General features: G+C 40.8%; 1 long non-coding RNA gene across 2 annotated transcripts in view; it reads right to left on the reverse strand.

The window, feature by feature from the left end:
* Window positions 1-1,803, reverse strand: part of LOC120540581 — a 105,619-nt gene extending 103,816 nt beyond the window's left edge. For both annotated transcript variants that reach the window (XR_005635823.1, XR_005635824.1), the window contains exon 1: window positions 1,666-1,803. This is a non-coding gene — a long non-coding RNA (uncharacterized LOC120540581). The remainder of the gene's footprint in view (window positions 1-1,665) is intronic.
* Between the last annotated feature and the right edge of the window lie 13,965 nt (window positions 1,804-15,768).

The following is a 15,768-nucleotide window of genomic DNA, read 5'->3' on the forward strand; positions in this document are numbered from 1 at the left end:
GCTTTACTTTTATAACAATTGTTCAATATATTATTAACTTGCTGTCCCCTGCGGCTCTGCGTTGTATTGAAACAGGACAAACTTTAAAAATTAATAAACAAACAGGTATTGCTAGCTAAGCGGAGGCAAGGTACACCGACTTGAACAGAGGCTGGCGCGTGAGTGAGAAGGGCCCTGCCCAATGTGTCTCTCTCAGATTCGGTAAATAAATCGGTACCCCAAGCGAACTCTGATAATTAGCGCAATGACAGAAGTCGCAAAATCAACCAGAATGTCCAAGCAAATTATAGGAAAAAAAAAAACCAATTCCGTGAAGTAGTTCTCTCGTGAAAAGCGGACAGACATACCAGACATTAGATTTTATATAGAGAGAGATTTGATTTGCTGTTGATAGTTCTTTGATGTACATAATATAAGAATATAAGCATTGTCTTGCGCTTTACTCCTCAAATATCCATCACCATATCGGAGTATAGAAGAAAGTCGAGGGGCGAGCACTGCTGAATTTATTTTATGTGAATCGAGCGCGCAGCACTTTTTCTCCCCATTCCTGGCCCTCCTTTCTCTCTCTCCAGCCCGGACTACAGTAATACATTTAATAATAAGTTTTATTTATGTAGCACCTTTCATACACTCAATGACACTTTACAATTCAACAAAACACATTAACAAGACAGTAGAAGTTACATACAAGAAAACAAATACTACTCATTGAAAAGATGTGTTTTTTAACTGGAGTCTGAAATGAATAATAGATTTTTTCCTCACGAAGACTGAGAGGAACAGCACTCCAAATGTTAGGGGCCATCACACTGAAAACTCTGCCACCCATCGTTACTAACTTGTATTTAGGTACAGTGAGTAAGTTAGCGTCCGATGATCTTAGTGCATGGGCAGAAATGTAAGGAAAGAGTACCTCAGACAGATAATGAGGGGCTTTAAAGGTGATGAGAATAATTGTATATTTGATTCTTGAAGAAACTGGTAACCAATTCAAATCATAGAGGACAGGAGTGAAGTGTGCAGATTGTTTAGTGTGTGTAAGTAGATGAGCAGCAGAATTCTGAACATAACTGTAATCTATCGATATATTTAGTGGGGAGGCCATAAAACAATGCCTTGCAATAGTCCAGACGGGTGATGATGAAAGCGTGAATGAGTGTTTCCGTGTCTTTCACACTGAGGAAAGAATGCAGATGAGCAATGCTACGGAGATGAAAAAAGCTCTCTGTACTATTTACCCCGTGCAACTCAACTGAATTATTTTCAGTAACACAGTTATTTGTATCGGTACTTTAAATGTGTCAAATCTAACTACAATCTCAGACATGTCTCTTACACGGACAGTCACGTGATGTAAGCACACCCCATTAAGAGTTTTTTTTTAGGTGCGTTCGTCCGGAATACACGAAGCATGTTGCCATAGTCGTGTCCGTCCGCGAGAAACAACCCGCCACCCTGTGGACCATGTTTGTGGAAAAGTGACACACTTATTCTTTAAATCTCATTTGTCTAGACAGTTCGACTTTCGTTTAGATAACTCGGACAGCTCGCGCTACACACAGTTTTAAAATGTGAACATCTCAGGTGGAAAGGCGCAAACTTTAACCGGAGCAAACTTTAATGCGGCTTCAACTTCAAATTACTTTACTGTTTCAATTTTACCTTGACTGCGGTTACTCCAGCTCGTATATTTCGTGTATTGTCCTCTTTTTCGCCTCCGATAGACGCTACTAAGGATAAGCAAATATCCAATACGAGTTCATAAAAACAGCAGCAGGCCGTGTGCGCGGGCAGGAAGTGCCTGTCACGATCTGTTTTGGCGCGCGCGGGACTGCAATCCTCTTATCGGCAATTCCGGATCGGCACGCGTGCGCACAAGTCTTAAACAGCGGGCTGAGCGCAAACTGAAGAGACCCGGTGTACCGGCACGGCACGTCACGTCACGCCGGCTCGGCTCGGCTCGGCTCCCGATGCTTTACGTCGTAACAGGTGAGTTTAGTGATTTTTTTCCAGCCTTAAATGTTTAAAGTGCAGGGAAGTAAAGCAATGTGTTATCTCGACATGAACGAGGGACCGTGTGTTGGGTAAGCCGTTGTGCACGAAGCAAATAAACATTTATGTAGCGTTGGCCTCACACTAAACCAACCTGACCGCTCAATTATTTGTAGATTATAATAAGTAACAATTTAACTGTCAGTATAATTTACCAGGGTGACAGTCCCAATTTCAGGCAATGCACAGTTGCATATCAATATTTTTTGGGCCCTGAAGCTTGAGCTGCTATGGAGGCCTCTTTGCCGGTCAGGGTAACCACTGCTGTCTTCTTCAATGGCGTTGTTCCATGAAGGATCACCATAAAAGTTTTTTAAAATGTAAAAAATACATCTTGGATTTTGATTAAAATTGCTGTACTGCAGGACTATCTCACAAGTCAAAGTGGCGGTTGTGAATAAAAATATCCAATGTTTTATAGTTTTCGAGTTTTGGGGAGATGAAAATTAAAGTTGCTTCTGGGCCCCCTCACATATAAACTTTATTTCTTTCATAGTCTGAAATGGATTGGGAAGGTTCTAGAACTGCATTATTGAACACAGTCCTTTGAGGGCTATAGTGCCTAAACAGCCCTCAAACGCTCCTGAATGTTATGCTATTCGTACATTGTCTAACGTGTGTCAACGTATGTGGGTCTGTCTTTCTATTTAGATAAAGGTGATGTAATAAAAAAGTGTCTAAGTAACTTAATCAATAAATATTGAAGAGATATGTGATTTCTGTTTGAGGAAAAAAATAAGTACCCCCTTAACTCTAATATTGCATGTTGCCCCCTCAACTTGGTATTTCGTATTACTTTCTAGCAGTCTCTGACATCAAGTGGGAGAAGTTGTGTCAGGGGTGTTCTCCCCTCCCCATCTTGATGCGATTCAGATCTGAGGTTTGATTTGGCCATTCCGGGACTCTCCATTTCTTTCTTTTCAACCATTCCTTGGTGGATTTCCTATTTTATTTAGGGCCATCGTCATGCTGCAAAGTCTGTTTTCTGTTGTGATTGTCTTCTGGCAGATGGTCTCACGTTAGCCACAAGCACCTGGTGGATTCTATAATGGTGAACTGCCTAGGCCCTGATGCTGCAAGTGGCACCAAACCAGGACATTCTCATCATTGTGCTTTACAATTGGTATCAGGTTCTTCTGGTCAAATGTTGTCTTTGGATTTCATCAGTCATGTCCTCTAATATTGTAGCCAAACAACTAAATCTTTACCTTGTCTGTCCAGAACACACTGTTCCAGAAGTCCTTGTCTTTGCCAAAGTGTTCATGGGGAAACTTTGGTCTTACACTAGTGTTCTTACTAGTGTACACTTCCCATGTATGTCTTATTTTTTCTAGTGGGAGACTCTTGCACTTTGACGTCAATAATGGCAAAAGCTACCTGAAGGTCCTGTGAAATTCTGGGCCTTTTAGAGTAGTGTTTCCCAGCGTTGGTCCTGGGGGCACACTTTGGCTGCAGGTTTTTGTTCCAGCCAGCTTCTGTTTTTAATTGGATTCCTGGGCTAATTAAGTGATGTGTTATTTCCCAAGTTCTGTGTTAGAAAACTAAGTTTGATATATATGTGTATGTACCAAGCAGTTATATGGGAGCAATGTATTTTTTCCTTTTTAACAATATTTTCATCTTTAATTTCATTCTATCTTTCTAGGTGTTCTAATTGTTTAATTAATCCGTGATTTACTAATTAGTGGGTCTGATGCTAAAGTAGTTGCAGCCTTTGATTATTCAGTGTTGTTTGCCAGCATGTCAGCTCTGCTCGTTTCTAATTGTCATTAATAAGATGCAACAAAGGGAAAAAACCGCACAGAGGGCAAAATATAGTGAAATCAACAAAAGAGAGTTAAGCGTTTAAATCTACAGCAAAAGAGGAAATATTTCTAAATGTCTTATAAATGTAAAAATCATGCTGCTGTGCTTTTCTGAATATAGAATAAAAGAAAACATGATCTCATTTAATGAGTTGGGATTATTTATCAGGTGTTGTCACTGATTAGGAATCTGGTTGGAACAAAATCCTGCAGCCACAGTGTGCCCCCCGGACCAAGTTTGGGAAACACTGGTTTAGAGACTTCTGTCATCATCTTGTATTCTGCTCGGAGGGTGAACTTGCTAGGACAGCCTGGTCTTGACAAGTTGACAGTTGTTTGAAATCTTCTCCACTTGTAGGTTACATTCTGAACCGTATAATTGTTGATTTCTAGTTGTTTGGGGATCTTTTTAAATTCCTTCCCAGACTCCTAGGCAACTCCTGACTCCAATTAGCTTTTGTTGAAGGCATCAGCTTAGAAGTTCACATACTTTTTCCAAACCTACACCTGCAAATGTTGGAATGATGTATTTAATATGTTCAAGAACAATACAATAATTTGTGTGTTACTAGTTAAAACAGGTTGTGTTTGCTCATTATTGTAACTTAGTCGAAGATCAGACAAATCTATGCATAAATATAATGATTTCCAAAGGGTTCGTAGACTCCTCCTTGTTACTGTGGAATCTTCACAACGACTCCCTGACTGGAAACAAGCGTTCTCTACCTGAAGACTGGCTTAGGGTGGTATTCACTATGAAAGAAACAAAAACGCATCACTAAAGAGTGCGACTTCATTCTCTCTTAATTTGAACCCTGTACACTGTGTCTTGCCTATTTCAGTGTTTCAGAACTGATTCTTCCCATTAATGGTAGTCATTGATGTGTGGAGTCCTATGGACTCTCGAGAGTTTAATTTATTTTGAGTTGATTTGCCTCTTTGTGATCCTTTTGACTTTTTGTGATCACAGCTACCTCCCCATGTGATGTTTTTTATGACTTTTTATTTCTCTTTATAACTTTCTCATCTCGGTCTCATTGACATTATTTTAATTAATACAAGCAGCAGTAGTACAGCAGGGATGCTTAATAATTCTTTTAATTAATGAATATTAACAGAGTACACAAAATGATAGCGCTAATTTTCTTTATTTTTAATGTACTGAATATTCAAAGAACGCGTCTGTCCTAGCCGCACGATGGCTTACAGTCAAACTAATATAATTAAAAGGCAACTCTGTATGAAATTCATTGGATTCATTTCAAATGGCGTCAATTATTTTTAACATCCCATTTATTGAGTTGCTAATATTTGAATTATGCGGAACTGTTATTCACGCTAGTAACTGAAACAGAGAAAACAGTTTGTAAGTAGGCCACCTGAATGTTCATTTGACATTTTTTGAAGCGATGATATGTGTAGACTTAATGCAGCTTTCTCTTTCTAATTGCACAATTAAGAAATGCTGACGAGAAAAAGAAAGGAATCTGTTTTCAAAAAAGAAAAGGGGCTTTGAGTCCTCCAGATGGGCACAACAGCACCGGCTCTAATTAAAATAGAGCTGAGTGAATGAGAGCCGAGGCTTAAAGGGAGCCTGGAGAATGAGAGCGACCAGAGCCAGGAGGTTGAAAGGATGGAGGACCTGTGAGGAGCTGTCAGAGGACCAGAGACAGGCGGGCATTGAAGCGGGGGGAAAAAAAACGATAGGGCTACTTAATGGAAGGCTGTTAGAAAAAGGGAGAGAGAAATTGCATCTGAAAATAAATGATATGAAAGGCACTATATTACTAATATACAGGTAGATGGATATGGAAGGCACTAATAGATAAATAATAATAAAGGTCAGCACAGTAGTTTGCATAGCTGCCTCACGTCTCCAGTTCAGATTCTTGTCTGCTGGCTGTTTATGTGGAGTTTGCATGTGTTCCTCATGCAAATATGACTTTAGGTTACCTCTAAACTATATTACAGTACTAAGAGAGGTAGTAACATAGTGCCTTTCCATCTAAACAGATGTGATATGCACTGTGATACTAATAAATGGATATGAAAGGCACCGTTTGATGTGCAATTCATTATACTGTCAAAAGACAGACCGATATTGAATTCACTATATTAGTGATGGATGGAGATGAACGTCATTATATTGCTGGTAGTACATGGACAGATATGAACAATACCATAATACTAATAGACACACAGATAGATATGAAAGGCACAATATTACTAACGGATGGGTGGATAGGTATGAAATGTATTATACTACTAATAGACATTCAGCCAATAAGGGTTCAACCAAATTTACATACATTATATACGCTATATTGCCAAAAGTATTGGGACGCCTGCCTTTACACACACATGAGCTTTAATGACATCCCATTCTTAATACATAGGCTTTAATATGGAGTTGACTAACCCTTTGCAGCATTAACAGCTTCAACTCTCTTTCCACAAGGTGTAGGAGTGTGTTTATGGGAATTTGTGATCAGGAGAGCATTTGTGAGGTCAGGCCCTGATGTTGGACGAGAAAGCCTGGCTCACTCGCAGTCTCTGCTCTATTTCATCCTAAAGGTGTTCTGTCTGGTTGAGGTCAGGGCTCTGTGCAGCCACACCAAACTCGCTCCTTCATTTCTGTATAGACCTTGCTTTGTGCACTTGCTTTGTATATGTATGTATGTATTTATTAATAAATAATAATTAAATATTAATTAATTAATAATTATTTATTTATGTATTTATATTTATTTATTAGTGAATTCAGAAAGTATTCAGACCCTTATCCTTTTTTAATGTTTTGTTATGTTCTACCCTTTATGCTAAAATCATTTTAAATTCTTTTTTTTTTTTTTTTTCCCCCAGTATGATAAAGTGAAAACAGGGTTTTTAAAAAACTCTCCAAATTTATTAAAACATAAAAATCTGAAATATCCTATTAACATAAGTGTTCAGACTCTCAACTCTGTACTTGGTTAAAGGCACTTTGGCTGTGATTCCAGCCTGAAGTCTGATGTGACAAGCTTTGCACACCGGGATCAGAGGATTTTTCTGCGATTCTTAACATAAGAGTTATAAAAGAGTGGCATAATATTGGGACAATGGTGTCTTCTAAAGTGGATTGAATAAACACTGCATTTTTTTTTTTGGCTTACTTCTTTATAAGTTTTTAAAAAAAAAAAAGTTTTTCAAGTGATTTTTATATCCAGTGATGGCATAGCTACTGGTCTGAAGTCATTTAAGGTTTTAGGGTTTTTGTTTTAAGCAAGAGGAGTTACTGTAGATTGTTTCCATAGCTTTGGGACCTTCTGCTGTTCTACTGACAACCAAAAAAAGAAATAAAAATGAAGCTGAATTGCTCTTGTAACAAGGCGCTATATGACAAAGATGGACATGGGAGGCACACTTAATAAAACAAATAATTATTTATTTTCTTCGTCTGTGGGCTACATTTCCCCGTACCCACAGACCCAACACAAAAGCAAAACACAAAATAAATTCTCTTCTTCAAAATCCTCCACTTCTCCCTAGCAGCTTCATCTCCCTCATCCCGACTCTGGCTCCTCGAGTGGTGGCTGCTGGTTCCATTTATAAGGCACCTGGAAGTGCTCCAGGTGCTTGATTGCCCATTTCCGGCTGCACTCCCGGGTGTGGCGAAAAAACTGCCCATAAGGGCTCAGCAGCTCCTGCTGCAGCACCCCCTGGCGACATCTGTGGATCCCAATGGGGCTACACCAAACTCCAGCTCCCATGAAGCCGTGCAGGAATCTGAGGCACTGCTGCATCCCAGGGGCGTTGCCATCTAGCGTCCCGGGGGAGGTATTGGGTAGCCAGCCCATGCTTGCTCCCCCAGACCATATACTGAAGGGGGGGCCCCAGCCGTCCGCAACACTCTGCACAAGATTTCAGGAGCCTTCCTCTAAGATGGTCTTGTCTTGGGCTTTTATTTATTTCTAATTTCCTAAAAATATTCTCTACTTCATTCTGAACAAAAAAAATAAAATCTCTCCCTTATCCAAAACCATCAGCATGTCAACTTGAACTGAAGCTCGTTGACTACTTTTTTGCTTGGCGGCTGCCCAGCGCCTTGCACCGACTGTGTTTAGAGCTGAAGGAGCTCCACGCAAGCTCTGTGTCTGCCTTCAGAGTGAAGATGCAGCGAGCAGACGGGCCTGAGAGGTCCCTGGAGCAATGGAGAGCACGAGGAGGCCCGTCAGCTATGTGAAGCATCGCTGCTGTCAGCTTTACACTAATTACGCATTAATGAGGAGGCAGTTGGTTTCAAGGAAGGATCTACAGCTCCCGTTCTCGTGCAGCGGAGCCGTCTGAGAAAACAAACGCTGAGGTCTGCTCACCCATCAGAGATGGAATAGGATAGAATTTTACAAAAACTCTACTTTTAATACTGAGAAATAACCAGCACATTTGGAAAGATTAAAACCCTTTATATAATTTATAATGAATTCAGATATATACCCCTTCACTTTCTCCACGCTTTGTGTTGTAGATTTAATTTTGAAATTTTGCCAGTCAATCTACACTCAAAAACCTATAATGACAATGAGAAAACTTGTTTTCAGAAAGGTTTGCAAATTTATTAAAAATCAAAAAGTGAAATCTCTTATTCCTAGAAGTCTTCAGACCCTCCACATGTGCTCTGGTGCTTCTCCGTGAGATGTGTCCAGAACTTGATTGGAGTCCACCTATGGCAAACTGAATTGACTGAACATTATTTAGAAAGACACACACATGCCTGTGCATAGACGGTCCTACAATTCACCCTTTTATGCCAGGACAAAAACTAAGCCATGAAGTCCAAGAAACTCCCACCAATTTTCTGAAGACCCAGTCTCCTCTGGCCTCTGCTTTGGAATTGTAACTGAAAATCTGCCTGTTCTTCACAGCAGGGATTGTCTGCCATTGTCACCTTCAATCAGTCCAGCTCTGGTCCCATGCCACCCAAAGCCAATCCTACCATTTTCAAATCCTCGTAATTCAGGTCTGACTCGCACAGGCCCAAGACTTACAGTACAGTTGGTCCAAGAGTCAAACAAAAACTGGATGAGCCCCACAAGTATCGCCCATACTAGGCCAATGCACAGTTCCCAGGCAGGCTAACACACTTGTCTATGGGACAACCCAATTAGATGCCAGTTTGGGGGATGTGGAAATGCCACACAGACAGTGGCCATGCCATCTACTTCGATATTTCTCATATATAATTAGTTCTGTTCACATATAATCCAAAAGGCAGCTACTGTGATATCCGTGTCTCTGTCTGACTCATTTTTTTGAAATTTAGCACATTGATTTGCTGTGTCTGTTTCGATTTTTATTGTGGTGCCTTGAAATATAGGGATTTTAAAAATCCATCACGGAAAAACGTTGGCAAATTTGCCGCTTCATCTCCCTTAAAACAAACTTTCTCTGCAACGCCAGCTGCAGATTAGTTCACTGTTTCAGTTTTTACTTGGACAGCAGTTACTTCAACTTGAATATCTGTAGATTTTATTTTCTTTGACTCATCTGACAGACACTCCTGATAAATGCCTGCAGTCGTATACATTGAGGCATACAAAGAATTTATAATGTTAGATGATTTGCATTTACTCAATTTGCTGTTAATGATATTCTTTATTTATTCAATACGGTAGTCGTGCTGTTGTGTCTTTGCTCACCACCATCCCTTACTGCACTAGAATGCCACGTTAGGTCTTATTAGATGCCCCGATCTTGCATTCGTCTCTGTAGCTGCATGGCGTCTTTCATGAAGCTTGGGTGTGGCTGTTTGCTTCTTGTGTTCCTTGAAATCGTGGCATGTTAGTGAGACAATGTTCACTTCCATAAAAGTGAAAAATAAAAACCACTCCGCTTATGTAGAAATGTATGAAAGATGGCTCGGTGACACTTTATGCCCCAGCGACTAAATGTGTACTTCGTTTTTCTGTTATATTAAAAACAATCTCACTGACACTGTAATTAATCAGCAAAGTGCCACATTGATCTGCTGTCTGTCCTGTTTTAGCTTGAGACTTCAGCATAGATTTTAAATCTTCAGCAGGTACTGCTTTGAAAAACATGTTTCAGAAATTCTCTCTCCGCATCTGACAATAAATAACAGCACAGGAAACTTCATCATTTGAGTGGGACACTGTTGCCTATGAAGGCAACTTCAGTCACATGATGGGATATTTAAAAATGCCCCAAGTGTCAAACCTGATAACCCAGCGTCCCAGTGCACCTGAATGTTATGCCGTGGGTACATTTTCTTACTTGTGTCTATTTGTTTTCTTTTACTTGTTTGATTACAGCTCCTAACAGTAAAGCAGTGAAGCACCTGCAGTTGTGTGCCTTGAATCAGCAAGGACACCTCGGGATGGAGCAGGGTTGGACAACCAAGTCTTACCATCTTAGGAAGGTACTGATCTGCTGTAGACTAATAATTTTTATTTTAGGACCAGAACATAAAATGAGAATAAAATGGAGTATGTGCTGGGGTCACAACCAAAGAGACAAAGCTATCTTACTGCTAGCCAGAAATGTGAAATAAGAATCGGAATCATAATCCAGAAAGTAAGTCAGAAAACACCAGGGGTAAATGTATCTTTTTACAGAAGCTCTTTAAATACATAAGTAGATAAATATTCATCGATAAACACACACCAGAGTGACTAAAAAGAATGGAAAGTTTTGACTTGGCAGTCACCATCCCAGTGAGGCCCTATTCAGGCATATTGCAGTTGGTATGAAGGAGCCCCCATCTCATTTCTTGCCACACTTCTGCTAAATAATATATTGGCTGAAAGTCCTCAGAGCTGGTATCACTCAGTTTTTGTTTTCATTCTTTCCTTTGCTACAACCTCCAGAGGGCCCATAGTACATCCCATAATACATCTGATCCTTCCCTTTTAATTAGGTTGTGGGCCTCTCTTAAAGAGAGTTTAGTGGACCAGCACACCACAGCGTACTACGCTGCCCTGGCCATCACGTATTTGGAGAAGATGTGAAGGATGTTGCTTCCCACATTCTCTGAAGGAAAAAGAGCGTGCTCTGCCCTTTCTTATATAGTTTCTCTGTGTTGTGAGACCAGTCCAAACTGTCATTGATGTGGACCCCCCCACTACTGTAGAAGTGTACCACTTTCACATCCACTCCTTGAACAGTGACCAGACCTTGAGTGTTTTAGGTGCAGCAAAAGCCAATAACCAGTTCCTCGCTTTTCCTGATGTTAAGATGCAGACAGTTCTCTTTTTACCAAGTGAAGCTCTTCACTTGGCTCCTCTATCTCATCAGGACACTAAAAATTCACAACTTTTAGTCAGGAACCAAGATACAATGAAGCAAGTGCCTTGTTTAAGTCCATGGACCCCAGAAACCAAGAATAGCCACCAAGAAGTCCCAAAATCTCCTCAAAAAAGTGTAAAAAAATTAATGAAGACCACCAATCACAATAGCTATGGCATTAGATTTGTATTTATTTACTCAATTCACCAATAATGAAGTCCTTTATACATTAGTGATGATATTGTGTGTTTACTGTACGAGAATGCAGCTGTAGCTCTCATTATATGCTATCAGTTTCCATCTGCAACTGCATGGCGTCTTATATGAACCTCAGTCACAGCTGCTCACTTCTGCCTCTGTAGGTAGGCGATGTGATATCCATGTCTGTAAAAGTTAAAAATAAATAAAAACAACTTAACATATGTTGCAGTAAGTGAAAGATGACCTGGTGACACTTTATGCTCCAGTGCCTAAACTTGCACATCCATTACACTAAACATCACCTCACAGCAGCGTAATCTAAAGTTGATAAAATTCAACATTTCTCTGACATTGTAAATTATCAACAGAGCACTGCAGTGACTTGCTCCCTGTCATGTTTGAATGCAGCCACCAGTTTCAGCTTGAGACTTAAGTACAGATTTTTATCTCCATCGAGGAGGGGGGTACACACTCACTGCAATGGCTTATGATCCAACCAGAGCCAATCATAGTTGTCAATCAACCTGATGACACCCACTGGTGTCATAATAAGTGGGACTTTCTAGGAGAAAATGACTGAGCATGTGGAGAACATACAAAGTGAGGGCACTCGGAGCAGCTGAGGTAAACGATGAACCAAGTCCAAATACCATAAGGCAGCAGTGCTATTTACTGTTCCTCCATATTGCTCTATTAGGCTTTGGTTTTTCGAAGACTATCTGGTCAACAATGGGTGTAAAGCAGGAACCCACCCAGGAGAGGTCACCAGTCCATCACATTGTCCCACTCATGTTCACACCCACATGATGCCCAGTTTAGATCTGCTTATTGACCTGAACTGCAGGTCTTTGGGATGAGGTAGGAAAATCAGAATACCAAGGGGAATAAACTACTGCAAACACTGAAATAGTATGCTGACACACAGGGTTTGAGCCCAGGATGGTGGATCCAAAAGGTAGCAGCAGTAAACGGCCAGAATTTTCCACCAATAGTTTCAAGGAACTGAAGTTTGATTTTGTTGTTTCCCCTTAAGAATACCTGGAGGGCCCCTGGTGTTGCAGACTGCACCGGTGTGTCCATTAAAAAGCAAAGAAAATATATTTTGGGGTGAAGAAATTCTAAATCTTCTTATTAGAAGGGAGAGATCCCCTTAATGTGTACTCAGTTTAGGAACGTGCCAGGTGCTCCACCAAAGCAAATGGTCTGATGTCTAACTTGTGTGATAGCTGCCACACAAAATGAGCAAACTGGACAGCGACCAAATCTGGTATGTATAGTTATCTGGGTGATAGTGAAACAGAATTAATTGGGGAAAGTATTCACAGCAGGGGTGCACAGTCTTCTGGCCACTCTGCGATTTGCATGTTGTTTACATTTCCTGGAAGTGCAAAATCAACAAAATAATAAAAATTGCACGAATGCCAGCAACCTTCAGTAGGAGCGCCATGCGTGTCCACGACTGCATCAGGCCGAGCGTCGCCTCGTTAAGCTTGTGTGGAAGGAATGGCTGTTGCTCAGCAGCTTGGCAGGAATCTGACTATTTGCATACCTCCCAGATAGGATAAACATCTCATCTGATCACTCGACAATGTCGACTTGTTGCTAATGAAGCACTAGCTGCGAAAAATAACTTTGTGAAGGCTGTGAATACGATGCGAGACTGAATGGCCGTTTGTGTCCGGAGTTAAAAAGCTCTCATAGAACCTACTTCTGTATGCACATGTATATAAAATGAGATGGAAGTGACTTATCTTAAGTGAATGTGTGTGTCATGGAAGTATATTGACATTTTATCTATAAATACACTGTGCATATACGTAATACATGTTAAAATGGAAATCAAAATTTCAGATGTAGGCTACATAGCTAAAACATAACGTCTGTTTAAACCTTACCTTTGTTCCTTTTGCATGTAACGTACACTTTTTATGGAATACAATGTGTGCGACTTCATCTCTCTCTCTCTCTCTCTCCACTTTTCACGAGAGAACTACTTCACACATTTAGATCTGTTTTTTTCTATACAGGGAGTCCTCGGGTTACATATAACGTTTCGAGTTTACAACGCTCACTCCCCTAAAAACTTAAATATTGAGACATGAGTGTTTTGGCTTATGACATTAGCATCGTACTTACAGACTACGTGGGCAAACTAGTTTGGTTGCACACAGAGGAAGAATACGCAGTAACGCAGAGTATGAGTGAGGGAGTTGGCAAACTAGTTTTGGTGCGTGCGGAGGAAGTATTCTGTTTGTGTGGCTTTGTTTGGCGACTTTGTGGCCCTTATGGCTCCTAAATGAAAGTCAGAGTCTTCAGATGGTAGTGCTTTGAAGAAGAGGAAAGCCATCACGATGGAAGTGAAATTAGACATTGTAAAGAGATCAGAAGGAATAAAGGTAAGGAATTTTTTTACGCTCATTTTTTGTCATTTTTTCTGTTACTATAGTACGGTGTACAGCACAATATTTATGTCCTTTTTCTGTGGCTTAGTTGCATTTTTATGTTCTAGACTATGATTTTGCAAATGTGTTAGGACAGGTAAGTGACTTATCTAAGGCTTGAGTGTGTTTCGACTTGCATTAAAATTTGGATTACATCACTGTTGTAGGAGTGGAACTGTATCGTAACCTGAGGACCCCCTGTAATTTGTTTGAACATTCTTGTTGATTTTGTGACTTCTCTCATTGTGCTGTGCATCATAGTTCACTTGCGGTACTGATTTATTTTCGCAAATCTGAGAGAGATGCAGGAGGCCAAGCCCCATCATCACTCACCAGCCTTGGAGCGCACCTTACCTCTGCTTAGCTAGCGAACAAGAGAACTACCTAATGGATTTAGATTGAGTTTTCTTCTATAATTTGCTTGAATATTAAGGTTGCTTTTGCGACTTCTCTCATCGCGCTATGAATCATAGATCGCTAGCAGGAGCGATATATTTGTGCTAATCCGAGACAGAGGCTGCAGGCCAAGGAAAGGGGGAAGCATGACATCAGGATTGGGAAGCCGGGCAGGGCCCTCCTCACTCTCACATGGCAGCCTCTGTTTGAGTTGCTTTACCTCTGCGTTTCGGAGTGAACCTCACCTCTGCTTAGCTAGCAATACCTGTTTGTTTATTGATTTTTAAAGTTTGTCCTGTTTCACTATTATGCAGGGGGAGCCGTGGGGGCCGGCTAGTATTGTGTATGTATGGATGGATGGATTGCAGGCCTCCGCCGTGGTGGTTCACGTGGTCCTAATGCAGCTACTGACTGGGAGCTCAGTCTCCCTAAGGCGCCAGACCCAGTATGAACCGAGTCTTCCAGTGGTCTGACATAGAAAACAAACTCTCCTGGAAGGGGTGGGGGTTTCCGAGTCTTGTTTTCAGCATCCATCCCTTCAGTGTCCTAACGATCAACTGCCTTTAATTATTCTTAATAGTCATTTGAAATGCTAATTGGTTATTAAAGAAAGTTTTGTAATTGAAGTAGCACCGCTAACACCTGCTACTCTGTTCACTTGGTTTGTAAGGTACTGGCATTGCTAAAGTACAGTTCTGGCTTCAAAAATGTCCCATATGAAATAGTCATGTATGGAGTGCCAGCCCATTGTAGAACCCACTAATACACACAATTTGGCTAGATCTACCCAGTCCAGTCTGAGAAGTCGAAGCACTGAGGAGCAACGACAGCTCAGTCATGAAGTGGCAAACTCACTAAAGGGCATAGGAATGGCCAAACTGCCTGTGGAGCAACAGCAGCACTTTGCGTAAGGAGGTTCATGAAATTGGGTCTCCATAGCTGAGCCTATGATCGCCATGTGAAATGCCAAGCATTAGCTGGAGTTGTGTAAAGCACACCAACCACCCAGTTGTGGGTCTACCATTAAACTAATGACGCTTAAGAGCCCCAGAAGCAACTTTAGTCCACATTGCTTAAAAACTTTGGGTGTGTACTGTATGAGAAGGGGAGGTTAAATAATAATAATAATAATAACCGTGTTATCCAAATCTGAGATGTAGTAGTTACATTTTTAAAATATTTCTGATGATCTCTCATGGAACAACCCCCTTGAAGAAGAGAAGAGTGGTTACCAAGACTTCATTGCTGGTTTCCATGTGACTCTTATAACAGATTAATATTGAAGGCCCCAAAAATGTGGGTCCACCACCGAGCAATGGAGCAGTGGATACTTGTTCTCTGGTGTGGATAAATCACATCTCGCTATCTGATAGATAAATCTGCGTTTAGCAGATGCCAGGGGAACGACACCTTCTTGACTGCACAGTGCCTACTGTAAATTGCTATAGTAGGGATAATGGAAGGTTTTGAGCTGGGACCGTTGGTTCCAGTGACCTAATATACAAAGACATTTGAAACAATCGTGCACTTTCAGTTTATTGAAGGCCCTTTTTAAATCCTGTACAGACGTGGAGGAGCTTGGGTGGGCT

Source organism: Polypterus senegalus, chromosome 12 (genome assembly GCF_016835505.1).
Source record: "Polypterus senegalus isolate Bchr_013 chromosome 12, ASM1683550v1, whole genome shotgun sequence".
Taxonomy (NCBI): Eukaryota; Metazoa; Chordata; class Cladistia; order Polypteriformes; family Polypteridae; genus Polypterus; species Polypterus senegalus.